At 36.3% G+C, this 24,704-nt stretch overlaps 1 long non-coding RNA gene across 2 annotated transcripts in view; it reads right to left on the reverse strand.

Moving 5' to 3' along the window:
• The window catches only part of LOC106017517 (uncharacterized), a 30,328-nt gene extending 11,477 nt beyond the window's left edge, over positions 1-18,851 (reverse strand). Inside the window, exons 1-2 of one of the 2 annotated variants that reach the window (XR_011806652.1) lie at positions 18,687-18,851; positions 1,960-2,093 (exon numbers count right to left, since the gene is read on the reverse strand). This is a non-coding gene — a long non-coding RNA (uncharacterized lncRNA). Of the gene's footprint in view, positions 1-1,959; positions 2,094-18,496; positions 18,619-18,686 lie in introns of those variants that run through there. The other variant, XR_011806650.1, reaches the window with a different exon arrangement.
• Positions 18,852-24,704: the final 5,853 nt, after the last annotated feature.

Genomic DNA, 24,704 nt, shown 5'->3' on the forward strand with positions numbered 1-24,704 from the left:
GGATAAGGTCAAGCCATTTGATTGACAGGAGTGATGTGCTGCCTGGACAAGCTGAAATGTTATTCTGAGGTCACTAAAAATCACATGAAAAATGATACAGAAGTGAGATGTGATTGTACAAATGCCCAAATGGTAAAAATTAGTTTGCTTAACCCACCTAGCCAGCTGAAATATGGATGAATATATATATATATATGTATTAATGGTAGGTTTTAAAAGATTAAATCTAAACTGTTAAATGTTAAAATGTTAAACTATGATATATAATGTGATTTTTCTTTTTTTATAAAAATATATTTTGGTTAATTGCAAACAAACCACTACATTTTAATTTTAATTTTATTCCATAAAAAATGCTAGTTTCCGATTCTATCAGACAAAAGCTGCATGCAGTCATAGTACATGAAAACTTACTTTGCGCAAGGTGGTGAATAAAAGATCTTAGAGAAAGCTGACCTCAATGCACCCTTAGGCATGGCTATATAGGATAGTTAAGTGAACCTTTCTAGCAAAAATCACAAACAGCAGATTTAGGTCAAAAACCATCATATGATAGCATCTAATTCTCTATGCACAAACTGGACAATAACATTTGTTTTGTGGTCTTTTTCTTTGTACAAATCAGATGAACTTCTAGCTTTATACTCTGTCTTGTTTTAAAATTAAATATGAATTCAACACAGCAATGTAAACAAAAACATCAGAAAAGAAGTTAACTAGAACCAGATGTTGATCAAGATGCCACACATGGAGAAACCCATTTTAAACAACCATCTTACTGTAGTTACTTGATTCAGCTCAGTTTATGGCAAACAGAAAGGAGCTTTTTTTAGTTGCTATAAACTGGTGCACACACTTCTGCACGTGAAATCAACACCCCCTTAAAAGACATGGTGATTGGTTGCAGGATTTAGAGTTTTATAATTTTGTATCCCAGGTGACCAACTCCGGATGATACAAATGCAAAAGCCTGGACAATCTACCGGCTTCACACAACAAGAACTGTGTTTTTGTTTTTCTTTAATCTGAATTGAATGATTATACCTTTGTTGTGTACATTCCAAATCAAAGTCTCTGATACTGCTGGGGAAAAAATATTGAGATGGGAAAGATACTTCAAAGCTACACTTCAGTCTGAATTTTTAATCTACTATCACTACATGTAACTAAATTAGCTGAAAGAGATTTCAGGAGGAAAATATTTGTTTTGGTTGCTTTTGCTATCTTGTCTCTCTTCTTTCAAAGCACACAGATTTCTGAAAACAGGCTGAATCTAATTTCTGCTTATTTTTTGGTAGAATATTCTTTGAACAATTGATCAACTATTGTCTTCAGCAAGCAAAGCAGGAAAGACCTAAAAAAAGTCTGAAACCTCGAATAGGTAGGGCAGACACTTAGCAGAATTTGAGGCCAAAAACAACTGTTAAGATTTTTTGTCTGATGGCCTCTGTACACTCACCTGGAGAGCGGACTGAGAAGCACAACAGCTTCCCTCAGATACAATCATTTCAGGCCTCAGACAGCTGGTCCAAACTCCCACCGTGGTCTAGTTCTCCTGCTAGAAGCCAACTGTGTTGGATGTATCTTGGTGATATCTATTACATCTTACACAGAGATGTATTTCTGCTGTTCCCATGCACCTTTGTATTTAGTCTTGCAAACCTAATCTATGGAAATTGATTTCTGACCTGAAATACAGTGATTAGTTTGTTCTGAAGAGTTCAATGACATTGTAGACCCAGACATATGACAGAGAAGTTATTCTGTCGAGTTCACACCCTCTGTTGCATTTTCCTTGTCCAGCTTCCCCTCTGCAATCTGTAAGGACAGCTGCTGATCATTCACATGACAAAGAAATCACTATATATATATCTTTCAGGGCCAGATGAGATATAGGCATTTTCATAACACAGGGCTTCAGAAACTATGAGAAAAAGGAATGCAGCCAGAAGTTCTTACCTTCTCTTCAGATCCCAAAGGAGAGGGATTCAAAGTTTGCCACCATCAGGTACTTCCTAATCAGAAGACATTCTGGTCATGATAATCCAGCCCAAACTTTTGTATTCACAATCCTTGAAGATTTTCTGCAGAAACTGGATGAAGTTCACAAAAAACAGATAAATTAACCACTTAAAGACATGGTGAAACCACCGCTTCCCATAACAAAGTATTTGCATGTTTAATTAAAGCATATTTTACTTGTTTGTGATTGTTTTTAGGCACGGTTCAGATTATTCTTTTAGCATGATTTGGCTCCCTAATTATTTACTACCCTATCAAATATTATGTCTTCTAGGGAGGCCAGAAAAGACAATTTATCCCTGTTCACGTCACTGATAAAATTCCACAGGATCAAAAATAAAAATAAAAAAAAATCTGAGGAATTCTGCTAGAAACAGTCCTACACATCAAGAACTTTACATTAACTACTTTTTGAGACTTCTTAGCCAGTTTTAGTCTGAAACAAATGCCCTGCTAGTATTATTTTCTACAATTTTTTTTTAAATCAAATGTCCAGGTAATAATTCAATTGACTCAAAAAAGTCCAAGATTAAAATATCAATGTAGTTGCATTTTCCAATATAGATTTATGGTGTTTCCAGAAAAAAAAATAAAAAAAAAAATCTTGGATCAGGCAGACTTTCTGCAAACAAGCATGCTAACTTTCCTTCTTATATTTATAACTTTTATTTATTTGTTAAATCTCAAATTACCATTTCCTAATTCCCTGTAGAATCAATCATCAGGTAATAAATGCCTCTTGTTCTTCTTAAATGTTGGAAGAACATCAGTTATTTCTGAGTCTGTTGAAGTGTTCTTGAATTTGTTTAAAGACGATTAATAGTTTATGGTACTTCTAGCTCTCTTTGTTTAAGATTTTGGTTGAAGTATGAACATACTATTTCATAACTGCTCAACCTTAGCAGCTGCTTCTTCACAGTCTCCCCCCCCCCCCTTTTTTTTTTTCCCAAAAGAAAAGCTTGCTGTTCCACTGATATGGTATTTTTGTCTTTTTTTTTTTTTTTTTTTGCATAAAAATGTATTTTTTCACATAAAATTGTATTCAATTCAGTTTCATTATGTATACTTAACAATGTACTTAAGCTATTGCCTAGTGGCTTTGTTTTGTAATAATTCCTTTATGAAATTCCTTTTTATTTTATTAGCTTCATAAAGTTTACTAAATGATAAATCCTTCCTATTTACTTTCTTCCTTTTTTCCCCCATTATTTATGTCATTTTTTGCTGATGTTTTAACATTGCTTCCATGTATCTGTGTAACATGCCTATGTTACATTTGTTCCTATCAGTGGAATCAATAATTTTGGATGGCTAATTTTGCCTGCACTACTCATTTTTGTAATTCCAACAACACTTTATTCTTTGGAAATTGATGCACTAAAGTCCCTTTACATAACACTGGTTACTGCTACATTCTATTTTGGAACAGAAATTATATCACTAAATCATAATCACCTCTGCTTGAACAGCCACTGATTCCTAGGTTAATGACTAAATCTTCTTCATCCATTAAAATGAAATCCAATGTTTTATTATTGCAGCAGAGTTTCAGGCCCTTTGAGAATTTATCCTCTCTTGTTTTCAGAGGTAGTAAAGATGTTTTTTCATTTGCTATGTAAGCTTGCAAGTATCCATCACATTACAGCTGTTCATAATAACTTTTTTTTTCTATGTGTTATTGATAGGTAGTTTATGAGACACTGATATTGCTCTTCCCTGAGATTTTTGTAGCCTGTTCAACACCATGGTGCAACAGTGATCTATTACATGGAAGTCATGGTATTCTAGGATTCATGGATTGTTTCTGTACCTCTGAAATACTTTGCTCGTGAGGTGTAACTTTAAGGGTGGGATTTAGAGCAGGACCCAGTATTGCTAGACTTTAGGAAACTTGGGCCACAGAAAACAATGCATACACATAATCAAGAATTAGTTTTTATGGCAGCTAGGCTTAGAGGTCAGAAAATGTGGCTTCAGCTTTTTTTTGTTGACCCTAAGACTCTTTTCTACAGTATATGCAGAAGATGAAAAGAATGAAAAAAAAAAAAAAAAGACCTGTTGGATTACACAGTGCAATTCTTTCTAATTTTATTTATAGCAAAGTATTTTCATGTAAGATCTACACACATGGATGGTGATCTATACCAACATTTGAGATTTTTAATAATTTATGCAGTCTAAAGAGAATTCACAAACCTATAACCCTAAATTTTAAAGTTGTGTGAAGTTTCAGACAAGCAGAAACATTTTACAGAATATATTTCTCACTTTGAAATAGTTTATTCTGTATTTTGCTTGAATAATACTTGTCATTCCAGATTTCAATTACTGGCAACAGTACCCTAAAAACAACATAAAAAAACTACTTCACCTCTTGCAGATTCCACCATGACATACTTGTCCACAATTCTCATTTTAAATCTATAATCTATGTGCTTCTGTATGTCTGATTTATAAACTGAGTTTAAATCATTTTCAAAGGACATATCAAATAGCAAAAATTGCTTATGTAACAAATGGTGGCAGCCAGAATAAAAATCATTTAGTAGGGCAAAACTTTCTCTTATATGACTTCCTCTGTTTTCCAAAATCAGCATTCATCACCTACCATCTGTTCTTGCTTTCTACATGGATCTTCTTGTTTTGATTGACGTTCTCTCCAGTGGCAGAATTTTTGGTGCATGTTAATTTACACAGCAGAATCACAGAATCATAGAATGGCCTGGTTTGAAAAGGACCTTAAAGATCATCTAGTTTCAACTCCCCTACTCTGGGCAGGATTGCCAACCACTATAACAGACTGCCCAGAGCCGCTTCCAGCCTGGTCTTGAATGCCTCCAGGGATGGGGCATCCACAACCTCTCTGGGCAACCTGTTCCAGTGTCTCACCACCCTTTAAGTGAAATACTTTCTCCTAATATCTAACATAAATCTCCCCTATCTTAGTATAAACCATTCCCCCTCGTCCTTTGACTATCAACACATGTAAAGAGGCATTCCCTCTACTGACAACAAAACAACAAAACTGACTATTGCTCCAAGATTTTAAGTGATCAGATGGAAGGACATTTCTAAGAAGGACACTTCTAAATGTGTTCTGGGGTAAAAGAACTGTGAAGTTTCTTGGTTTTGACACAGATTTGAAATACAACCTCAACTGTGTTATGAGAAGATGAGAATGACAATATACCTGAAACAAAATAAATTGCTGGTCATACTCTTTCCTCTACATCCTGTCACATAATTCAATATTTCTGAACACTAGGCTGTATCCATGGTAAATGGTTTGCCCTCCATATGTTTCCATAATTTAAAACTGATATAGTTGTCAGGATTCCTGACAATACTGTTTCTTATATTCTTCAAAATGCATTGAATCAGAGGGTAATCCAATAACACATCTGCCATAAAAACAGTATGATCTAAGTTTCTTCTGAACGTTTAGTGCATAAAAATATTTATATATTGTCCACAGTACAGAGTTTTTGGCCAAATGTCATATATAACAAGGATATGACTCTTTCCTAGCAAATTAAAAAATAAGTGATGAGGCACTGGTGCTGCTATTCTGTATACACAGCCCATCCTGTTCGGTGATAATAGAGGCCCTGCATTTCCAACATTTGATTTCCAGCATTTCTAGCATCAAATTTTCAGCTTTCGATTCCTCTTTCTACTTACCTAATTGTCTAGCTCTGAATTTTTCCAGTATAAGAAAACACTGGGATTCCACAATTTGCTAACTATATTATGTTACATGTAAAATATAGGATGTATTGTGAGGGATTAACCCTTATAGATCACTGTGGAATTTATGTTTAATGAGTTATGGTGTCATTACCCTATACATGTCATATTTTAAGTAAATATAATATCCTCTTTCAACACATCCTTTCTATCACACTCTAAAAAAAAATAAATCTAAGTGGTGTATATTCTAGCTGTGGCTAGAATAGGCATTATCAATCACAGGTAGGAAGGGTCTTATCTCATGGATGAGTCACTTCTCAGAAGTTTTTTTGTCCTCAGCTTCCTTTCAATCTCTTTGTCAAGTATTTCTTCGATGAGTTCTTGTCTCTGTACGATTTTGGAAACAGGAGGATTGTCCAGAAAACTTCATTTTCCCTCATTCCTTAAACAGGGCTGATTGCTGTGTTCACTCCAAGTCCAATTTTGGACATATGTGGAAGTGGAGAAGAATGAAAAGAGGCTATCGCAGATCTAGCCAGATATTGAGTGGGATGGGAGAATGTGCTGCACCCATATGAAGTATGTTATGTGAGTTTCCAAGAGTGCTGGGAAGAGATCAACACAGCCGTTCATGGAAAAATAACTTTTTGTACAGTCCTTTGAAGCAGAGCGCCTGGACATAAACACTCAATCCTGTATCTAATGTACATGATGATACTAGCCTATAAATCCTTTTATGGTAGATGAATCTCCATAAAAATTATGAGAAAGAAATTGGCTATCCTGAAGTAGATCTCAGATGAGTGAACTAAAATACACTGAATGCCCTCCTCTAAAATCTTAAATCTTGTTTGCACAAAAGTAGTTCTGTTGAAGTTACCTGTGTGACAGCCTGATGAAGTCAGAATCAAGCACATCTAATTTGGACATTTGGGCACAGGTATATCTCATATACAATTAGGTACCTTATGGGACATCAAAGGTAGTAACAGACCCCTAGACTCCCTCAGCAATTTGCGGGGAGAGGGACACAAGTCCAAAGGAAAAAGTTTGCTCATTTATATCACCTGGCTAGTGATATATCACATATATCACAATCATATCGATGGGTCCATTAAACCACACGAGGAGGATCAAGGCATATTTGGCCAAATTTTCAGTGTTGTTTGGGGAAAAAAAAAAGATTAAAAAAATCTTGCTTCTTCTCAGTGTCTTTAAGTGTAAGCTACCAAAAGATTTCTACACTACCACATGATAAATACACAGAACAATGGCTCAGATGTAGAAGTCTGCTTTTGCTGCTGATACTCCTTTCCTGGGGAGTTTGCATCACTTTCCTGTGCTCCACTGCTTCCAGGTGTAACAAGGCTCAATTTCCTGAGAAGAGTGTTTGAGGTGAATGGAGATAGAAGTCATGTGACACAACAGATTTGTATTTACCTCTCATTTGCAATAGAATTCCATCTATTATGCAAATTCATTGTTAAAAGGAAGAGACTTCCTCTACAGTTTTGAAAAGTAGTCCACATGACTCTTTCACTAAGTGGCTCTGTGTCTAAGTGGAGGAAGACTAACATTATATGTTTACCCGATAAAAAACAACATGTTCTGCCTAGCAACTAGCAAGGACTTGCTCCTACAGAAGCAGCATAATTGTGAATGACCTTCATTCATTTACAGTCCTGATCCTATTCTGACAACAAATCCCATCTGTTTGTGTTTGTTTTCTAAAGAAAAGCACTAGCCCCAAGTAAGGTGTTTGGATTGAAGCAGCTCACCAATATCCACCGGTGTTATATTTACAGCACTGAAATTGTAGTACTTGATGACTCTATTGTTTGTTAACTGAAGAGTGAGTTCATTACCTCCAGGATCCTGAATGTTTACAACTAGTTGCTAGTAGAAACTGTTTTGATTCTGTATTGGAAACCACAATCACGTAGACAACCACTAAGACCAGGGAGACCTGGGCTTTCTGTGTCCTTCTTGTAACCCCCCTATTCAGTCCACTGTTGCAGTGCTTCAGGCTGAGGGGACTGTTTATTACACTGGAACTTCAATCACTCCTTATTTTTTTTTTTTCCCTCACCATGTAAAGTAGGTTAAGAAGTACTAATTGTTGCCAGAACCGAGGGATTTTTTCTTATATTAGGAGCTACTTTACAGGAGACACAGTGGATTACTTCAGCCTGGTTAGCTGCTGTGTGGGAACCCAGCTTTCATCCAAGTATTTCTTCTGCCTCTGGATGGTCTCTGTCCCTGTCACTGACAGAGCATGTAAGAATACATGGAATCACTTGTGTATGTCACTATCTATAATCTGTTTATCTTGGAGGTGCTAGAGCTGCTATAATTTGCTGTAAAGCAAGTAGTCGGGAGTTGTGAAAGAGGATGAGCTTATTGAAAACCTGACATGGAAGTAGGAAAGAAAAGAAACCTAGAATGCCTGGAGAGGTACAGAGACTCATGTCAAGTCAAGAAATGATCTGCCTTCATCAGCTGTTGAAAAAAAATAAATTAAAAAAAAAAAAAAAGTAAGAGAGAATTAACTGCATAGGCCAGGCCTCTTTTACATGTCAATTGTGTAACAGTTTATAAATTTTGTGTTTAAAAATAAGCTGTGAAGTTTTACTGTTGAAGTGAATATAATGTTGGTTTTCATTTTTGAAAGTCAAACATGCCCAGGGTTGGGGAGTCCCCCTGCCCACTACAGATGGTTTCTGGAAAAAGCCAGAAGAAAATGAAAATAAGATAAAAATGAGGAAGAAAGTGACATTTGACTAGGGAAATGTTTCTCTTCTAGACAAAGGACTCACTGAGGGCCTAAATTGCCTATAATTCTACAACAGTTAAAGAGATGGGTGGGAGATGTGTCCAGCAGTTTGGGATCTGAGCAACGACCCATGGCCAACAGCACAAAACAGTCCAGAGCAGAGCAGCTGCAGTTGCACCAGTGCACTAGTGCATGTCACTGAATTTAGAACGCTTCAGCTGAAATCACCTGTGGAGTCCAATAAAATTGTCCATACCATGAGGGATCTGGCCAACTGGGGCAATGAACTAGATGTAAGTGCAGTGAAAATATAGTGATCTTGACTATCTTGACTGGGGAGAGGACTGGTAAATTGGGGCAGAGAATGGTAATTTTGCATGTTGCCATTTAATTCTTGTTTCCTTGACTTGCTGTATTATTGTGTTTTCCTTTTGATCCCAATAAACTCTGTTGGCTTAAACTGCATTGGTCTCACTGTTTAAACATGGGAAAATGTCAACTGCTGAATTACTGCTCTGTGTAAGACAGTTATTCAAATTTCTAACTAGTAGTTCACAAGAGCACTGTTTAAATGTTTGTAGAAGCCCTTACAAAACTGAACCCATTGCCATGGCACAAAGTTTGCAGCAGTTTTTCCATTGAGAATGACTCAGTCTTTCTTTCTTTTTTTTTTTTTCTTTTCATTTTTTATTTTATTTTATTTTTTATTTATATTTTATTTTATTATTTATTTTATTTTATTTTATTTTATTTTATTTTATTTTATTTTATTTTATTTTATTTTATTTTATTTTATTTTATTTTATTTTATTTTATTTTATTTTATTTTATTTTATTTTTTCCTCTTTTATTTTCCATCAATGCAGTTTGGCATTACAGGCCTGAAGCTCACTGATTTTGAGGGTGTTTTTCCCCCTACCTTTCCAGAAAAGTTTTGTGGTTACAAAAAATTTAGAAAGAAAGGAAGAAAGAGAAAGAGAGAGAGAAAGAGGTGACCTAGAAGGTGGAAATACCACATGCCACTAGCCACATTCTGCTGCGAATACTGGTTTCCTGATAAAATATTCCTTTTGATGTTTCTAAGCAACAACATTACCCTGGTTATCAGAAGAATAGCTGGGCAACCACTTCATAGACAACAAGCACCATATGCACACCCCTCCCTTCATGACAGTAAAGCCTGCCACTTCTGCTCTGACCTCTCATCTGAACAGCAGTGGAACTCTGTAAAATAGTTCTACAGCATGTTAGTGGAGGCCTGGTTGTCACCTGTTTCTTCCTCTAACATCTATTAGTTCTACCAATACTGGCAAAGATAGAACAAATTTCTCATTGCTAATAAAAGCTGCTGGAAGAAGGTTATGGATGTAGTCAAAAAGGGAATTGTTTTTCAGTCAATATTATAGGAAAAACAAGCAAGGAAACAAACAAACAAACAAAGGAATGATTTCCTAGAACATTTTGCAACATAAATTAAGTAGTAGGAAAATTATTATTATCTATGCCCTATAATTTTTATGTTGTAAGAACTAATGTGAACGGGTACATATTCATGAAATTCTATCCAACTCATTACTGGTATCAGCTATTTCACTTCCAGACCAAGATACATATTGTATTTCAACTTGTTATTGTTCCAGCTAATATTGAAACACAAGTCTTCCAGCTAAGGCTTTCCAAGGTTAAAAAAATCTATTTGGTGCCCAAAACAGACATAAAATAGTGGTCATGCATATGTCTGTCTGAAACTTGAAGGGGACAGAGGAACTATATGTTTCCCTTGCAAGTGAAATAAACATATTTTCTCACATGTTCTGTCTTTGATAGTCTAAGTATACATGTCCATAGAAAGAACCTACAGTGTTTATCTTTAAAAAATGTAGAGCTGTATTACTTTCTCTCATGGAAAAAAATGTTTAGAGAAAGAAACTTATGTACTCCTAGATTCCCAATATTTTCACACAGTGGAATTTCCATGATTTCATGGGAAACAAATTTACATGCTCTCTGCCATGGAACAAACCTCGTGATCCAACCCACATGTAGCAGGTCTTCATGTAGGAGATAAGACCTAACACTCCTCACCAGGTTTTTCAATACAGTTGTTTAATTGTTATCTTACTAATAAGGACACCAGAGTTAGAGAAAGAAATATCAGGAGGTGAACTTAGTCTGCCTGTGTGGATACTTTTTTTTGGTTTGTTTCTGTTTTAATTGGGTGTCTTTTTTTTTTTTTTTTTTTTAAACTGTTAATTGCAGATCTTCCATGTCTGTCTGGCAGTTTGTCACTTTGCCCTATTTGCTTAGATTTGACATCATTTTCATATTTTTCAGCTTTTATCTGTCTCATCTTCTTCAAGTCTCACTTCTCAGCAGAGTCCTCCTTTCTCATTGAAATACAGTGTAAGCAAAGCATCTTGTGTTTTAAAAAGGCTCCCTCACCTAAATACTTGTTTACTTCCAAATCCTCCCTTTCCTTCCATGTATACCATTGGTTAACACTGAGGATCGCTTATGTCAATGCCACATTGAGTCACCCTAGAAGAGGATGAGAGATGTGAGGTCTGCTAAGGTTATGTGAGGTCAGTGCCGTTATTCCTGCTTGAAGTTCCATGCCCATGCTGCAATACTTTCCCATTCAGTTGTACCATTCCAAAGTTGCAACTGGCAAAGTTTAGATGTTGTCCCATGCAAACTCATGGCACACTATAGCTGGGATACTATGCAGCAACTGATGACGGTGAGAAAAAAAAGAGATGAGACAGGCTCCAAGCTACCTGTACCTAAAAGTCATGTCCAGCTGGCAGCACCTTTAGGCTCTCAACCTCTTCCACTCAAGAGAGGGGAAAGTTGCGTATGCTTTCTCAAGGTTACCTATGGCATGGGAACAGAGTTCAAGGGTCTCATTTTCTGTTCTTTAAACGTCCTGCTTCTGTTAAGCCTTTTGAGATAGACGATTTCAGTCTTGCCATTCTTGGACTGCAGCTCTTGCAGAACAAGACTCTAGCCCTGGCTAGAATCCTATCGGTGCTATTACAATGCTCCTCCTACTAATATCCTCAAAAGATTACTGGTCTAGGGGAACTAGGCAGGAAGCTGCTAAAGCTGGCACTTCAAGGCATCTGGCAGACATTGATGTGGGAGAAGAAGAATGTGTATTGACTTGATAAGGTTTTCTAAGCAGGTTTTCTTTTCTCTTGATTCAGAGTCTGGAAGAATGCCCACTCCGGAAAGTAAGGATAAAACTGAATCTTTTCCATTTTTTTTTTTTTTAATTTTTTTTTTTTTGGAAGCTGGCACATACTTTAGATAGAGCTTTTAACTTAATAAAATCAACCATTTAACCCTCTTCCTTAATTATGTGCTTTGAGAATTTAGAAGTAAAATTACCCTAAGTAGAATGTTAAAATGAACATCAGACAAATACCGCCCCAAACAGGAAATCATGTGAACACCCCAGTGTACACCTACTCTTTCCCATTTCAGAGCAACATACTGAGACTATGTGCTGTCTGCAGTGGAAACACCAAGGACATTTTGTTCAGCTGCCTGGGATCTGAGCACAACGATACTTTCTGAAGTAGAAGTATTCATCTGGGACATCTTTGCACATCAGAACATGCACTCATTTAGGCCACTGTAGTTACAGTTGCAAAACAGTTTCCACTATAACCTCATGCTTTCTCGTGCTCATAGCTTTCCAAAGCAAGAAAAAATTGGACTGATTTTTGCTGTGATGATTCCTTTCTGGACCAGAGTTTTTCTCGGGAAAGGCAACAAAATTAGACAATTTAGTTTCACAAAGCCAAAAAAAAAAAATCATGTTTTTTCCATGACGAAACAGCTTAAGTATAGTTCTTGCTTCTGTTGTCAATTTATTATTAAATCCTTACAACTAAAATCACAGTTGCCAGAAAACACCATAATACTCACGTTGTATATGCATTATTTTTATCTGGTTGTGAATATCATTTCGCTATTTATCTGTAGACATGTCCTTTACCTGCATGTATCCAGAATGTTGTATTTAATATATATAGAACTAATTCCTTTGTCTCTGAAGATCATTCTCAAAAGAATTTATCTGAGCACGTATCAGTAGCTTTCCAGTCCTGATTAGACCAGTGTATTTTCTTGCTTAATGTTCTTTTGTGACATCACCATCTTCTGTGATTGTTGTGAGTTGACCTTGGCTGGCTGCCAGACACCTACCCAGCCACTCTTTAATTCCCCCTCTGCAACAGGGCAAGGGAAGAACATAAGATGAAAAAGATTGTGGGTTGAGATAAAGACAAGGAGATCACTTACCAGTTACTGTCACAGGCTAAACAGATAGGGAAAATTAATTTAATTTAGTGTCAGTGAAAATGGATTTGGACAGTGAGAAACAAAGACAAAGTCAAACACCTTCCTCTCAACCCCCTGCTTTTTTCCTGGTTCAACTTCACTCCTTCATTCCTGACTCCTCATACAAGAGCAGAAGACAAATCTCTTCTCATTTCATCTCTCTTTATGTCTTTTTAGCTGTAGACAATCCAAGAGAGGAGAGATCTTTATTTGTGATTATCTGTCTAGTTCTTACTTGGGTTTCAGCTGGCCATACTTACCCCATTGCATAATATTTTCTTTTGGCAAATATGTTCCTTCTCATAAATCTAGATTTTTTGGAAATATAGACCCTTCAGGTACAGAAAATCAAGTTCTGAGTTTTAACCAAAACCAAGGCTAACACTGAACATAAATATCTTTTTATATTTGAGCAAATATTTTGTGTTCTATTGCTTTCTAATCCTGAATCACTTTCAAACAAATATATATTTCATTTTGTTTTCAAATTGTTCATTAAAATGTTAGTATACATTTTTTTCTTATTTATTTATTTAGTTTATTTATTTGAGTTTTCTCATTTATTGATAATTCTTAATTACGGGGTTATTTTTATTCCTTTACTAGATGACTCAAGCTCTAAAGCTTATTTCCTACTTCAGTCTTTTTTATTAACCAGAGAACTGATTTTAACTTCAGGGTCCTTAACATCTGCTTTTTATCACAATATGGTTTAAGGTATAAAAAATTTAAGATATAACTATAATCTCTTAGATGGGTAAATAAACAGAACAGCAATTAGGAATCTTCTCAACTCCAGTTAAATACTATGGCAATAAACATGGTGTAAAAAGCCTAGTCATTATTCCCGTGAATAAACAGAAGCACCTGTTCTTATAATCAGAGGAAATCAAACTATTTTTAGCAGCCACATTTATTTATTCTTTACTACCATAGTGTGTCAATTGTAGAATTTGAACCTCATAATCTTATTGTATGCTTGTCTTTTTTAAGGGTCTCTGTTCATTTGTATTTAAACTCAGGCCAGAAATGCTCTTTATTTTTTTATTTTATTTATTTTTTTTTATTTTTTTAAGCTTCAGGTGCTCTTTCCATTGATATAATAAAACAACAGAAAGGGAATAAAAGAAGAAAAACAAATCAAAACAAAAACACTTTGCTGCAGTTCATGGTTGTTACCTGTTGTTCTTTCATTATGCTCCCATATGAAAAGTCTGGCTATGAAAATATAAACATAGGAGCATATGAAAACATATGAACATATGAAAAGTCTTTAGCCTTTCAGATAACTGAAGTTAGAAAACTGAACTAGTCTTCTATTATCTATGCTAAATAATTAGTTTCTTCAGGATCTCCTTGTATATGACTCTGTCCCTGTCCCCTTAACTGTCTTGGTAAGCCTTCACTATGCTCACTATTGTTGACATCTCTTTTTTACTGATAAGATGCTGTTAAAAAAATAAATACATAAAATGCCACACACAGCTGAAATTAACAAAGCCACAAATACTGAAAGGGAGTTGAAATGATTTCTGAAATGGATACAACATCCCTCCCATTGCAAAAAAATATATGCATAGCTTTTTGTTTTCCAGTTATTCTTAATGCACTACTCTCTCAGATGTAGGCAATTCTGGGTGAAGGTATTTATTATATAAAATTACTTTGAACATTTTATATGAAAAGATACAAGTGTTTACCCAGTATACTGCACTTTCTTCCCTTTATCTGTTGTACATTTGACATTCAAAGAGCTACAAATGTTATTTGACTTTCATAGCTAAGCTCTTGGTGGAAAGGTAGGTCAGGAAGAAAGGTAGGCCAAGAATAGAGAATATATCCTTCAATATTTGGGAAAGAGCAGATTTCAACATGATACAGCGGTAGCTTCTGTTTTTGTGCTAGGATTAATATTCACAGTTTCTGTGTACAGTGTACTTGTGTGTTTTGGTCTTAAAGTTTTCATATTCCTGCTTCCACAAACTTTCAATAAATACTCCCTGCTTTCATTCATAGAATTATAGAATGGTCTGGGTTGGAAGGGGTCTTAAAAATCACCTAGTTCCAACTCCTCTGCCATGGGCAGGGACACCCTCCACTAGACCTAAAGCCCCATCCAACCTGGCCTTAAACACTTCCAGGGATGGGGATTTCACAGCTTCTCTGGACAGCCTGTGCCAGTCTTTCACTAGCCTCTGAGTAAAGAATTCCCTCATTATATCTAATCTAAATCCATCTTTTTAAGTTTTAAACTATTACTTGTTGTCCTATCACTACACACCCTGACAAAGAGTGCCTCCCTAAACAGTAATGGTGTAGTTTCTTTAACAATACACAGAGTAACATTTCTTGTATCTAATTCTTCTGAGGGCTTGGAGAACACTCATGGAGACTAATCTGTTTTTTGCACTGAGTCAAATTTTCTCTCTGCTACACATCCCCATCTCTCCCTGCTAGACATCCCCATCTCTTCCTGTTACACATTCTCAGTCTCTGCTACACATCACCAAATCAGCTTTTAAACAAATTTTCACAGCAGCAGATGAGAAATATACAAGGGATATACCTGAAAGATACTCAATTCACATGAAACAATGGCAGTAGCAATGCATTTCTACAGTGTTGTATTCAGGCTTGTACTTTATGTACATGCCTTTCTCAAACTTCAGCTGTCCATTGAGTGGCAGTGTTTAAATCCACCAGATTGTCAGAGGGTGGCAATGTAAGAACACAAAATAAGCAGATGGCCAGCTAGTGGGAGCTTCTCCAGGCTGCCAGCAGCCAGCTTTCCTGACACAGACACAGTCTTGTCTCTATTTACTAGCATCACACTCAGGTTTCTGTGAACACCATGCAAAACAAGACAGGGTGGTCCTGAAGAAACATCATGCTTCATGCGGGACTCTCATACATGCAAAACCTTCCAGACAGAGACAAACACACTGCACTTATTTACAGTTTAGCCATGCTCATTCCAGGCTGAATTTCTTCCAGGTCTGCCAGAGGAAATAGAGCAGGCAGCCTCGTGATGTGCTGCTGGGAGCTGCCCTGTGCTATGCCTCTCAGGAGCTTCTGCATTCCACAAAGCCTGCCTTCTCTGCACTAGTAGCTGTTTGATGCATCTATACCAAATTGCTGGACTTGTAAGAAAGCTGTCTACCACAGCAAACCAAGATAAATGCTGCCCAAGAGTGTTGATGGTTCCTCAATTTCACCTTCTCTTCCCCTGCTTGTATCCAAAATCCCCTCTCTTTGTTCATAGAACCACAGAATGGCTGAGGTTGGAAGGGACCTCTGGAGGTCATCTGGTCTAACAATCATTGCTCAAGCAGGAACATCTCTGTCACCCAAGACCATGTCCAGACAGTTTGTAAAGATCTCCAGGGAGGGAAATTCCTTTAATTAACTGTGCAGTCATGCATGATTATGGCATGCCCAGCCTCCAAGTATTCCTGGATTGTGGCTTTCTCTTGAGCTTCACAGTGACAGTGTTACTTCTTTTCAATGAAACATTCCCTTTGGTGAGCTGTGTGACTGTTCAGGTGACAAGCATTTAAATATTTTGCTTTGTACTAATTTAGCTTGAAGGACTTAAGTGAATCTGACTTTAACATGCATAAGGAACACCTAGGATGATAAGCACTTTATGTAGTCCATGTATACAGGTGTACAAGATGCTTATAGTGTATGGGTAGGACAGCCAAAACTGCTATTTTTTCCTCTTCAATAATTGTTATGTTTTCTGCCTGAAGTAAAAATTCTCTTCTCTTGCCCTGATTCCTATTGGTAGCAGTTTGTACCACTAGATGGTGCAGAGGTACTTGGGTGGCTGAAAGGAGCATATTCAGGGCACATCTTTAGTGCCAGAGTAGGTTTTCTGTCAGATTCAAGTGCCCTGCTGCAGAGACAACGGAAGCTGGTCTTTCACAGACTGAAACAGAAGAAATGCTCACTTGTGCTTTTGGAGTATTTGTAATTTTGTAAAAACGTGTGCTTCTTACATTAAAGCATTATGACTGCTAACCTTCCACTAGGACTGGAATTAAGGCTGCAGTTGAATGCCTGCTGAGATGAGTCACTATTAATTTTAATATCTCTTTTGGTGACTAAGAATAAAGTTGTTACTGAAGTGCTGCCGTACCTTCTTTGGAACAAGTGCTGTCCTCTCCAAACTTACAGCAGAGCTGAGTATGCAGAAGGAATGGGTCTAGCCCCATTTTGAACATAGTTCTTTAGCTTTTGGTTTTGAGTTGTATATCTTAGACAGGAGAGCTGCATAGATTTTTTTCATAATGAGTTTTTTTTTTTCTTTTCATAAAATCATTCAATAAATTCATATATTAAAATGTATTCCTTCCCCCATCATTTCACTGTCGTCATTCCATGTGCCACATCTAATTTATAGAGTGAGATCTCTTGGAACAGTGACTCATCTTTTCCTTATAAAGCACCATGCATGCAAAACTGTATTAATAAAGTAATAATAATGGGATCTTCTTGTCTCTTAGAGACGGGGCAGGGATAACTGATTCAGTTACAGATGCTAGTAAGGATGTAGTAGTATCATTTGTGTCTACCTTGGATCAAGCAGGGGACTGACAATGCAAGGAGTGTAAAGCATAAAGACCCAAGGATGAAAGCTCAAAGCAATCTGATGTTAAACAATAATCAGAGGCCAGGGACCCAAAGTAAATGCACCATCAGTGCAAATATTTTGCATTATCTACAGCTGAGTATCTCAATGCCTCTGGCAAACAACCATGATCCAAACCACAATACATCTCATGGGATAATGCAATGGTGCTATTCCACTGAAAAAGGATAAAACTGGGGCACTGAGAGAGTTATTTTCCAAAGAAATCTATTTCACCTCTGAATATTGAAATGAAGTGTTTTCTTCCCTACAAAATGGTCATTCTACAAGAAGAGTTGACACTGGATAAAACACAGGAAGTTCGCAATTCCTATTCCTGATCCTACTGCTGATTACCTAAGGCTAGTTTTCTGACTAGTGTGTTGGAAAGACACAGAGTTTTGTGCTTCTCAACAATAAAACAGAATCTGAACACTAAGCTGTAAACTGATTAAACCATGGTCTCTGCCTACTACTGTGTATACACTACCACAGCCTGGTATCAAATAGTACACCAATACTCAATGTTTGAAATAAATACAGAGTGGTTTTAAAAAATCTGCATGAACAGATTCTAGGCAAACTAGTTCAGTCATTCTAACTCTCACACAATACAATCCTTAGCAAATTCCCATAATTAGAGATATAGATATAAAAAATACAGCAAAAGAACATGCACAGAATTTGCTTATATTCAGTCTCAGACATACCTTATTAATGCAATTTTATGCTTTAGTTTAAGATGAGCTTGGCAAACTTCACCATTTCTTCAGTTAATATCAGATATTTATAGCTTAAGCAAAATAGAAAATGACATGAGAGTGGACAAGCTGTTTATATGAGCTAAAGAAATAATTATCAGATTATTCATGGCACTGTCAAGAGTAGGAATGATAAGCAGCCCAGCTATTGTAATATGATTAGCTAATGTTAGTTAAGCATTGTGAAGATAAAAAGAACTCTACGAAGGTTAAGTATTATTATTATCACTGTTAATTCAGAGTGATGGAAGGCACAGTGAAACCTCTTACCATGTGCTGTGTAAAGCTTGCAGAAACCAAAATTTAGAACTGAGAGGTTTACAGATGGAATAAAGAGCACTACCAGCTGGTGAGCTGATTCTGTTTGTTCCTTGCTGAGGTTTGAGTATCTGGTCATTTGAAAAGATACTTGATAAAGAGTGGCAGAGGTAGTAAATATATCACAGTAGGAGGGACTGACCTAGATCCAGATGTGTGCCAGCCTGCTGGGTCTTCTGTCCTGTGGATGCTCTGTTCTCACACAAGGAACAGCAACTCTGAGAGCTGCAGGTCGCCACTCACAGTGCTCTGTGGGCCTGGCAAGCCTTTGAACCTGATCTGTGTGGGCATCACCCTTCTGGAGACATTAACTTTCCTTGGCTGCAATCATGCATTTCTGGACCTCCTTGTATTTATGCCATGGATTGTTGCCCTAGGCAGAATTTCTTGTACATACTGCATAAAACAAAAGGTACTTCCCTAGAAGATTTGTTTCACCAATGTATTCTTAAGTGAAACTAGTTGAAAATAAGTATTTTATTCAAAAGGCAATTCTGGTGTTTTAAAAATATTATTGTTCCAGCCTGGTAAATTAAAGAGCCATAACTTCTTGCTAAACTAAAATAACAGCAACAACAACAACAACAACAACAATAATAAAAATCGTCAGAATATTGATTTTTTTTTTTTTTTGTTCAGCATACAAATTTTATTTGAGATTAGCACTTTTCTTTGAAATATACAGATATTGGAAAAATGCATATTTTTATAATAATATACTCAGTCAAGTATTTCATTCAGCTCTTCTGTGCTGAATGTCTTTCCCATAAACAGCATTGAACAAACATAGTCTTCCAGAAAAAAATAAAAAATTAATCATGGTAAGAAATGAAAACTGCTGATTGAAGACACAGTTAAGAATCAGAGCTGTTACAAAAACATGGGCTGAAATTCAGGTGACAATGATGCACTACCAGGGCATTAGTTTTTCTTTCAACTGGTAAGATTTTCTATTTTAAGGTTTCATTTAGAAGCAGGAAAAAAATCTTAATTTTGAAAGACAATTTAACATTTGTAGTGAGGAGAGAAATGTTTTCAGAGAACACAGACACCTGCTCCAGTGGAGTGGGAAGCTATCTTCACCTTTCAGATTTATAGTCAATATCTGTGCTAGTCTGGACATCAATTATATATTACAGATTCAATAACTTGAGGAACTGCCCCTCCTGAAATTTTATGAATCTGGCATACAGGATAGGACAAGCAAAGAGCTGAAGACACGGAGGAGAAAACAGTTAAAAGAAAAAAAAAAAAAAAAAAAAAAAAGAGAGACAGAGAGACACTGGAAAGATGATTTGTCATGTGACATTTGGAGCCTGTTCCAGCTGCCGATGAATCTTACCACTGACTTCAGACCTTTCAGTTCATTGAGAGCTGACATTCAGAATAACAATATTATAATGGCTCTTAAAAGAGCTCTGAGAGAAAATCTGATGTGATTCAGAGGATGATTCATTTATATTGATAGCAAAATATCAGCAGTAGCTAAACATGACAGATACAGTGTGTACAGAGACAGCCAAGCCAAATCTAAATTGGAGTTTTGAGCATGCATTTGTGATTTAGTCATCTGGATAACAGGCTATGTGCTGTGAAGAACCAACATTAACTTAAGAGCATTGCATTGTATTCACAAAGGTAGAAAATATTTGTGCCCTTAAAATTGAGTTTTGTCAATTTTAGGGTGTGATTCAGAGTAAGCATTTAAGACATGATCTCTGTCATTATTTTCCAGCTAATTTGTATTATGGGAATTGAATTTAATTCAGCTCAAGCTTCCTCTGTGTTACAGAATTTGGTACCCGTAGCTCTGTTAACTCATCATCTGTGATGACAAAACTGAGTTGCAAGAGCACTACAGGTCAAAGCTTCTATAGCTGCAGTGCTTATCTTCACTATTTGTACTTCTGTTGGTAAAAGATCTTGTAGGTCTTCCTGGTGCCTTTTGATGAAATGTGGAATGGGATGTGGAAGTTGTATATCATGAGAAAAGAAGTTCACACTGCAGATGTAATAGGTAAAGTTTTCAATCTGTCCAGGTAGCAAAAATGAGGAGGTTAGAACATAAAACACAGGGAAAATTGTGGGTAATAATAAATCTCCTTTCCAATGTGTCATTCTGACCAATTTCTTATCCCTGCCATTTACTCTACCTCCCAGGGTTTATGTGGCTCCAGTCTCCGGCAGTACCTGTGTCCACTACCTTCGATTTCAAAGGGCTACACAGTAAGACATCCTTCCTGCCAGAGAACTGTGCCATTATTTTTCAGTCATGCCCCTGGGATGGTAGGAATTACCTTTCAAAGAAAGTGAAAAGGTGCTGCAACAGAAGTCCAGGCCTTGAAAGCATTTATGAAGCTTTTCATTTACCATCTGAACATTATTAAATGGTCTGAGGAAACTTATGTGCATTTTTGTGTCTGAGGCAAAAAACAGAGGTTACAGGACAACTCTTCTAAATACAGACAAAAAGAAATGAGAACACTTACAGTGAGCCACCAGGTATATAGTGCCTGTAGAATCTGTGACTTTGGACAGTATTTGAAAAGGTGGTGGTGGGAGGGAAGGAGCAGGGGACCAGCAGTTGGACAATGGAAAATGGCACAATTATCGTCCAGCTTTAGGACATAGGGCCATAAATGGAGCTTACTGTAATGTTGGGATGTGGTGGGATGCATTCCAGTAATGTATCAACAACACATCATTCTTGAGGCTGGACACAGGGACCTTGGTATGCCGGTTGAAGGTTAAGCAGCTTGCATATTTCAATAGACACTACAGTTTTGACGCTACTGGAATCTATTTATTTCTCTATTGGAAATTACATGGAAGTGGTGAAAAACACATGGATGTTGACAGTCTGGACAAAAATATATAGTTATACAGAATGAACCAGAGAAAGGTGGGATATTAAAAGACAATCTCCAATCTGTTATTATCATAGACTGGTCATTCATTGACTGTATGTTACCTTGGCTTTTCAGCAGCATCCATCAATGTCAGTATAAAAATAGATCTTTGGATCTTCTCTTTCACTGAAAACTTTGCAAGGTCACCCCTGCAGAGGACAAAAGAAGCAATCAGTGAAAACATCTCTTTCTGATTTACCTTGTAATTACTATTATTATTATTAGATTCAAAATGAAACAGAGGAAAGTTTTACTTGTGAGAGGAACTTGCTACTGGACATCTCCCATACCATTGCCATCACATGGTACCCAAACATGCTTCCTCATCAGAACACAGAGCCTGAGGAGGGACCAGTGATCTGTGGAAGCAATGACTATATCTACCAGTAAAATAATAATTTCTGGTATTGTTCTCAGGCTCTGCAGCCAGCACAACTCACAGTAAAAAGAATAAGGTTGCTCCATCCAAACTGGCTACTTGTCATGGAACGTCTGGTTCTGGGGGAGCCTCCAGTTTGGCACAGGTCCCATCTCAGGAACCATCTTGGCAGTTTGTAACTGTGGACGAGTGAGTTTCAGAGCTTTGGAGTATTCTCTGACACTCCATTTGAGAGATACAACTAAAGAACAGAGAACCCCTTGCAGGTTGTTTCTGCTTATATTTCCTCAGTGTAGCTGTGACAGAATTAGTGTAGCTATGGGTTTGGGACCAGACAGAGGCCCTGCCTCTCTTTATTGTTCTGTAAGGCTGGGCCAAGCTCCTCTTTCCTCATAAAGCTTGTTTCCCAAATCCTTTTCTCTCCTGTGGTCTTTCCCTCTCTTTGTTATACTGAAACCTCAATAAGAAGAACCCCTCTGCTACAAAAGAAAGCTTCTTTGTTCTTTGGTTTGGGGATTTTCCTTTTTTTTTCTTTTTTTTTTTTTTTTTTTTTTTCCCCCATGTACTTCCCCAAAGATAAGCTTAAACAGGTTTTCCAATACACGTTCTCTTTAGTTCATCCTCTCGTTAATGATATTTTTGTGTTGTACCTTTTTTCAAAATGGTGGAGAAAGATATTGGAAAACTAGTCTTCTGATAGCTAGCTATGCATTGAAGCATTTAATGACAGAAATTTCATAACAAGAACTGGGATTATTTAAATTACCTCTTAGACAAATTCTCCAGAACATCAGATTTCACTTATATGGCTTAATCATGAGATTTAATTGTTTAATTTGACAATTGAAGTTTTGTTACAGTTAAGGCTTTTGAAAATTTGATGATTTTAGTAACCTTGTTTTAAATAAACAGGTTCAGATAGCATTTAATCTGGAAAATATTGAGCCAGTTACACAAAGAACTCCAGTAGAATTGCTTTTACCAATTAAAATAAAATTTCTAGAAGCTCCAAAGCTTTATCTTTGATATGAAATGAGAAATTTATTATGTAAGTTGGTTTCCCACAAATGAGGAACTTAATGTTGATATATGACTCTGATGGGTAATCAGGTAAATAAGCATTTTCATTTAGTGCAGACATGGTGCTATATCATTTGAATGATAGTCTTAATGAACAGGCATGTGTAGTTTTTCCAGAACTAAGAGATGAAAATCTGAAGTGTCACTCTAAGCTACAATAAATATAAATGATATTGTTAAATCCTCACTCTTAATTTTTTGTGAAAAACATGATTTCTTCAGGTTAGAAATCAAACAAACATATGGAATTTGAATTCTTGGATTGAATAATAATGCATGGGAAACCATTTCCTATGTCTATTTCCACACTGCTAACATTCAAACATTTATTACAAAGGTTATGAGACACAATGTCCCTTTAAAAATCCAGTCTGCATACTTAGATTTTCTCTATGGCCTCATGACTATAGTGACTGTGAAAACAGGAGAGAAGCTTATTCATTTAGCTCTAAATTTATAAAACAAAGTGAAAAAGCCATTAAAAAATATTTTTAATATCAAGTGAATTCTATACTGTCTTTAGCTCTTTTTGCATTTACTTTTTGTCAGTTGCTTTTTATAACTGCAGAATAAAACTCTGTTCCTCTGTGATGTTCTGTGTGCTACAGCCACTGTTGTGCAATATTAGAAGTACAGTGTGTTATCAGTGTGGCGTTTATATGGACACTGAAGAACAAGTGTATACGGAACTTGTGTTGCTACATATGTTACATGTCAGATTAACCCATAATGTTGAGTAATTTTTCTTTAACCACAGTAGTTTGTTTAAGGATTCTTTTTTTTCCCCCTTTTGAATGCTTGTTTTTGGAAATTTCTGCTTTATATTTAGTGTAAAAAAAAAAAAAAAAAAAAAGACAATGGAAAGCAAAGGTCACAATCGCTTTTTCCAGATAGCATCTTAACAGGTCTCTTCCCTCTTCTTCATATGTATGGTAAATAACAAAAGGTAGTGGGTGAGATGTGTTTTTTTGTGTATCTCCAGGCAGAAGGGTCAATGATTAATCCAAAATATTTTTAATTGGTGCTGAGTGTCATGCAACAGCAAACATAGTACTTCACAATTTTTCACTTATTTATCCAAAACAGCCTAAAAAGAACCTCAGAAGGCCAGATCCTTAATATGCAGTTGGTGTATGCTATGCAGTTGGTTCATGTAAGCTATCAAGGGATCTAGTTCTATTGTAAATCTGATTGAACTCACAAGGCACAGTGTGATGTATGTTTTCAGCCTAGACAGTTAAGGTAGAGGTAAAATAATAATATATTACACAAGGATTTTATAGGATTTAATATTAAATTAATAGAAGGCAAGGAATTTGAAGAGCCATATTGGGAAGGCAATGGAGTGTAATGTTTAACATCTGAAAATGTTCATTATTATGAAATTTTGTATGGTCTTGTGCATTTCTGCATTTCTTGGTTCCAAAATATCTCCCAAAGGATCCATATTTGAGACTTCTTGTGAGTAATAATAACACTAAAATTAAGGTTGAGACAACACATGAAAAAATGTTGCAAAAGCAATAGTTATTAAGATGCTTCACAGAGTCAAGGCATCTTCAGATCATTTTCTCCAGCACTTCAGAGAAATAAAACAGAAACCAAAATGCAGTGACAAATAAAAAATAACAGTAAGACATCCTTTTTGTATTTGCAGATCTGTTCTTCAGTAGATTATCTCCAAGTTTAACCTTACCTTATAAAATGGGAAATAAAAATAAATAGCATGAAAATTAAAGAGCAATTACAGCATCCAGCCACTGGCCGGCATGGGTTTACAGCTACCCTTGAG

Source organism: Anas platyrhynchos, chromosome 1 (genome assembly GCF_047663525.1).
Source record: "Anas platyrhynchos isolate ZD024472 breed Pekin duck chromosome 1, IASCAAS_PekinDuck_T2T, whole genome shotgun sequence".
NCBI lineage: Eukaryota > Metazoa > Chordata > Aves > Anseriformes > Anatidae > Anas > Anas platyrhynchos.